The sequence below is a fragment of the Mytilus edulis genome, chromosome 9 (assembly GCF_963676685.1).
Source record: "Mytilus edulis chromosome 9, xbMytEdul2.2, whole genome shotgun sequence".
Classification (NCBI taxonomy): Eukaryota; Metazoa; Mollusca; class Bivalvia; order Mytilida; family Mytilidae; genus Mytilus; species Mytilus edulis.
Genome location: NC_092352.1, coordinates 68,649,958 through 68,656,686, shown reverse-complemented (window position 1 = coordinate 68,656,686; position 6,729 = coordinate 68,649,958).

Genomic DNA, 6,729 nt, shown 5'->3' with positions numbered 1-6,729 from the left:
TTGCCAACATGGTGTTATTTCCATAATTATGAGTCAAATAGTTTACTATAAAACAGACGATATGGAAAAACCTTCTAAACCTTATAAATAATTATCAAAGGTACCAGGATTATAATTTAGTATGCCAGACGCGCGCTTCGTCCACATAAGACTCATCAGTGACGCTCGTATCAAAATATTTATAAAGCCAAACAAGTACAAAGTTGAAGAGCATTGAGGATCCAAAATTCCAAAAAAATGTGCCAAATACGGCTCAGGTAATCTATGCCTGGGATAAAAAAATCCTTAGTTTTCGAAAAATTCAAAGTTTTGTAAACAGGAAATTTATAAAAATGACCACATTATTGATATTCATGTCAACACCGAAATATTGACTACTAGGTTGGTGATACGCTCGGGGACGGAACGTCCACCAGCAGTGGCATCGACCCAGTGGTGTAAATAATTATCAAAGGTACCAGGATTATGAGAGATATGATAAGATGCCATTCAGGCAACTATCTTCCATGGTCCAAACAACATTGAATCAAACAACTATAGGTCATTTCACAGCTTTAAACGTTAAGAAAATCCAAACCTGTATAGTCCTCTATTAAAGGCCCCAACATAAAAAAAAAAGCTGAAACAATTAATACGGACAAACAAACGACCTTATCCACGACAAAACAATAAAAAAAACAAACATAACAGACAGCAAAACACAAAAATTATCAAACCGCATGCTTCTTGCTTTGGATAAACACGGTGAGGTTAAATATGTTTGTGAACACTTTTCAGTCCACTTCCACTATGGGATTGTGATGCAACAGCACAACATAAGAACACACTGTTAAAAAAATCCATTGGAAATGGCTTGACTCATCAGGTTGGAATTTGGAAAGGGTAAAAAAAACACCGTGCATAAAGAAAACAATTTTTTAAGAGTCTTCTCGTGTATTGAATTCGAACTAAAAAGCAATTTACAATTTAAGTGACAACATTTTCTTGCGTTAATGACGCAAACGTTTGGACACAAAATATGTACAGGGGTTCCTTTATGGTAATTGAAAATCAAACTTTGGGAAATTTCTAAACTTATGTTATACAATTAAGAAAACTAGTAATGGTGAAAACAGAATATGTGATACCTATCAACGTATTTTATGGAAGTAACACGATGGCTATTACACTATAAGCTGCATCTGTTATCCTTTCAAAACACCTGAGATCAACTCCAGCTTTTGATGAAGTTCATGTTGCTCGGTCTTCAGCTTTTATATATGAGGAATACTGCTTGTCTTTTGGTAGTATTTCGTTTTCCGTTTTAGGCTATGGTATTGTCAATTTTCGAGTATTTGTTTGAAAATACCTTGATAAACTCATCATAGATAACAGGATTAACATTTTGTACGGTAGACGCGTGTTTCAACAAAAGACTAATCAGTGCATGACGCTTCTACTAAAAGAGTTAAAAAGGCAAAATAAAATATAAAATACGATATTGAAGAGTATTGAGGATCCAAATTTCCGAAAGGTTTTCCCAAATCAAATACAGCTACGTTAATCCACGGGGTAGAAAATCCTGAGTATTAGATTTAGATTGATCCTTTATCTGTTTAGGTTTATATCCATTTTTGTACATGTTACCCCCCCCCCCCCCCCCCCTGATGGTAATTTTAATTGTGTTTCCTCTATTTATGAAGTGTAGATTGTTTGATAGATTTAAAGCTGCTTCCTTTTAATATTGATAGTCATTTTAGACTATTGTTTAAAAGTTAAATTGGAGTCAGCGAGTCCTGTCTACACTAGGTAGAAGTATTGATATTTATTGGAGCAAATAATCATAGAAAACTGCAACAAGAATGCCTATTATTGACTTAACGTATGTCTACATTGACAGCTGGTGACGAAAAGAATTTGAATTGCTTTTTTTCTTTGTTTTTGTCGAACACAAAACAACAAACCGCAAATCACTATAGTGAACGAGTTGTATATGCTACTCGTAAAATAAAAGCAATTTATAATAGATGTAACAGGTAGAAAATGAGCAATTTGTTCATGCTTCCCGTAGAATATGAGTAATTCGTAGATGTTACACGTAGAACATTAAGGATGTACTTAGGTGAGGTAAGGTGAAAATTAATTGATCAAGAGTTTATACTTAATAGTTAACGCTAGTAGAGCATTCTTTAAGGATAAAAATAAGCTAAAAATATTGATAGGTCATGGACCTCCTTTTCGAGATATTTGAGATTTAAAATATGGCGGGAAAAGGCTGACTCGGACTTTTACCTTATGTTTGCATAGGTATTATTTGGGTCCAAAACAAAAGAAAGAAAATTAAGAATCTTCTAAAATTTTGGTAAATGACCTTTCAAGATAGTTATCAAAGGTACCAGGATTATAATTTAGTACTCCAGACGCGCGTTTCGTCTACATAAGACTCATCAGTGACGCTCATATCAAAATATTTATAAAGCCAAACTAGTACAAAGTTGAAGAGGATTGAGGATCCAAAATTTCAAAAAGTTGTGCCAAATACGGCTCAGGTAATCTATGCCTGGGATAAGAAAATCCTTAGTTTTTCGAAAAATTCAAAGTTTTGTATACAGGAAATTTATAAAAATGACCACATTATTGATATTCATGTCAACACCGAAGTGTTGACCACTGGGCTGGAGATACCCTCGGGGACGAAACGTCCACCAGCAGTGGCATCGACCCAGTGGTGTAAATAGTTATCAAAGGTACCAGGATTACAATTTAGTACGCCAGACGCGCGTTTCGTCTACATAAGACTCATCAGTGACGCTCACATCAAAATATTTATAAAGCCAAACTAGTACAAAGTTGAAGAGCATTGAGGATGCAAAATTTCAAAAGCTATTTAGTCTTATATGAAAGAAAAAAATGGGTGTTATGGGGCAAAATATTTTACCTTGTTATGTATGGAGAAACACAAAGGAGTCCGAATATTGACACGAATTCCAAAACCTCACCTAAGTATATTCTTAATACTTGCCTAAACTCTTTCATATCACTATCGGATAGATTGATGCTTTCATGTCTCTCGATGTCTTAGTGCCTACCATATCACATAAAACTTAACATTAAAGACATTAATGACACTACAAGGTTTTCTTCATATCTCGATCTGTTTCATGATATTGACACAGATACATCACTTCAAACTAGGATTTATGATAAAAATGACGATTCGAACATTCCAATTGTCAGAATCAAAATTTTCGAGAAAAAAATAGAGCTCAACATGAGGATATTACGTTTGAATAGAAACTATACATTGTTTTGCTGCCATTGGCACCGATTGCTTCACCGATATGAAGTGATTTGTCGCAACTCGCATGAGAGATGCATGGTGTCACAATATCAGATCTTTTACTATCCAAATATTTGTCTGAACTGTTTTTTTTTTATTGTCTCCTATCCCTTATTGTGACTTTTTGATATAGTGTGGATCTGCATGGATACTGAGGCAATCCTATCAAGAGACATTTACCTTGTCGAGGAATCGGATTTCCTCAGATTAATTCAAATCCCTCAATTGTTTTTATTTGAATTGGATTCGAAGATACAAATTCTGTGTCAAAGGTTTGAACAAATCTTAATTTGTGAGCGACCACACTTGTTCAAACACCAAATATATAGACGATGATATCAAAAATGCCTTTTTGTCAGTTTTATTTTTATCTTGATTTGTATTCTCTAAATTAATGGTGAAATTTGAACAGCCACTACATACCGTGGAATCTAATTTATGTATATACATGTACTGAGTGTTTTACAAAAGTTGAGCAACTTTAAACTACTGTAGCCTCTATTTTTCACTACCAGAGCACACCAGTTCACCAAGTGTTGAGATGGGGTTCAAGCTGCCCAGAAATTATTTGGTCTTGGCTGTTTCTTGGAAGGTTGAATTTTAATGTCTATATGTAAAGACTTTTTTCTTGCAATCAGTTTAAGTTCGGCCTTTTTATAAAATGTCCCCATGTAATCTTCCCCTGTTTGAAATAAGATAGAATTTTATTTTATTGGAAAATGAATGATAAACTTTTATAAAAAAAAAGTTGTCTTCGACGTCCCATTTCTCATTTTCCTTTGGTATCTTAATACCACCTTTATGAAGAAAAGAAAAAAACTGTTCGCTTGGCTTTTCTACCTCAGCAATAATAGTTGGCATTAGCTATATTTGGCAAAAGTTTTAGGAATTTGTGATCCTAAATGCTCTTCAACTTCGTACTTTATTTTGCCTTTTTAATTTTAGTTTCATTTTATCGTCACTGATGAGACTTTCGTAGACGAAACGCGCGTCTGGCGCAAATAAGAAATTTAAATACTCGTTTCTGTGATGAGTTTATTATTCTGTCACAGATAAATTCTCACATTGTGCTTTCTTGCGGAATTTTTCTTTAGTTTGTACATGCACGAATATGCAGCAGATGTGTTTCCACTTCAACAATAACAAATGACATGCATTGACCCCTGTTTAATATAGAACTAACACACCTTGCATTGGTTTGTAATCAAATGATAGGGTATGCATTCCAACCTCGATGCCATAGGAAATAGTTACTTAACCGAATTCAAACTATAATGTTGGTAAATTTGAACCAAACAAATACTAGTAATAAAACGACCTTGTTGCAATGCATAGGTAAAACTGTCAATCTTACTTTATCTTTTTCGTCAAATTTTATTTTGTTTCCAGTCTTTTTCGAAAATGTGACCCTTTTACCACGAAATTAAATGCAGATGTGATTTTTTATTCTGATACTTACTATTTGTCTTGGGTGAATAAGATGTAATATTCTTATACCTTTCCCGGGATACTCATTTCCTGTGTCTATTTACCCTTTGACCTTTTAATTGATTAACTCATCTAGCTATTTCTACCGTGAAGATTAGAGCTATCAATGGATTGAAATCAAGACACTGGTGTCGAATTTAAACTTGAAGACAACATGTATCGTCATAATTTGTTAGCTTGTCAAACAATTAGAAGGTCTTTAGAGATAATAATCGTTTTGATCGTTGTTCGTAATTAAAGATTTCGAACGTCACACCTAATATACTACATTAAAGTGGAATTAATTACAAGCTAAGCTAGATAGAACGAAAAACTATCTATCTGATCGAGTATTCATTTCAACAGGTCCTCATAGGGGAGCATTATAAATCAACAATTCCGTAAGATTTCGATATTTTGTTTAAGGTCATTGAGTTTCAATCAAGTATGGTCATAGATACGGATATATGTAATTTTGAACGAAACAAAAATGCAATATCGCAAATAAAAAGGTGTTGTAGGGGTTAATAGACTTATACCACATAAATAATAGTGATTAATAAAATAAAACAATGAATGAATAAAGACAACAAAAAATGTCAAACAATCCAAATCATTTATATTTCGCACAAGATACATTATATGGAAATTCACTTCAACTATGATTAATCTTACGCTGTTTTGGGGCGATAGAAATCAAGCTATGTTTTATTCTATATGATTTCAACGAATACTGTCGCATGTCATGATATACCGTATAGCGGGTTATTTTCGCGGTTGTAAAATTTCGCGATCTGCATTGAATAAGGTATACCAAATATTATGGCGGTTTTTATTTTGACGGATTTCAAGACTTTTTAGAATAACTTTGCATGTGCACTTTTAAATTGGCTGAATTTATTTTGGCGATTTTGTTTTATCCGCGAATTTAAGCGAAAATTAGCATTCCGCGAAAATAACCCGCTATACGGTACTTTGATCTGTTAGGTTTTTATTGTGCAGTTTTCTCAACGTTTCTTACTAAACAGACTGAGCCATTATTTTCTGTAACTAAAACAAGTATGCAAATCAATTATGTCAATTAATTAGCTTCAACATAAAACGAAAAATAAACTCCAAGAAAAATCCAAAAAGGAATGGATATCAACTGTCATAGTCCGAACTTGGAACAGGGATTTCCTTATGTAGAAAATGTAGGATAAACCTTTTTGATTACTATCTAAACTTCTCACTATTAAACAAAGAGTTTCAAATAGTGAAGTTGAAATCATCCCTTAATAAATTTTACGGACGCCACCACGAGTTGGTTGACCGTTATGGAATAACCGTTCCACTTATGATATCAGATAAATTCCTTACGTCGTGAATACAATCCCCTTCCCGTTCATGAATATGACCTACCGAATTAGACTATTTACATGATTTGTTATTACATAAGCAACACGACGAGTGTCACATGTGGAGCAGGATCTGTTTACCCTTCCGGAGCACCTACGATCAGCCAAAGTTTTGGGTGGGGTTCGTGTTGCTTATTCTTTAGTTTTCTATGTTGCGTCAAGTATATTATTGTTTGTCTGTTTGTCTTTTTCATTTTTAGCCATGGCGTTGTCAGTTTTTTTTCAATTTATGAGTTTGACTGTCCCTCTGGTATCTTTCGTCCCTCTTTTATAACAGCCGCATAAAATTTCAATTATATTACTCTTACGGTACTGGCAAAAGTCGGTTGTTGATTGAACATATCTGCTGACGTTACGCTATATGGTGGATCTTATCAATAGCAAACATAGCGACTCGTTCACATTATATGGTATGACATGTTTAAAGTCGTTCAAGCCTTATGCAAAATGTTGGGGTTTAATTCTAAAAACAACCTTATTAAAAATGCTCAGCCATAAACTGCTTTGAAACAGCGTTTTTTTCTGAATATAAAAAAAAATCAAATG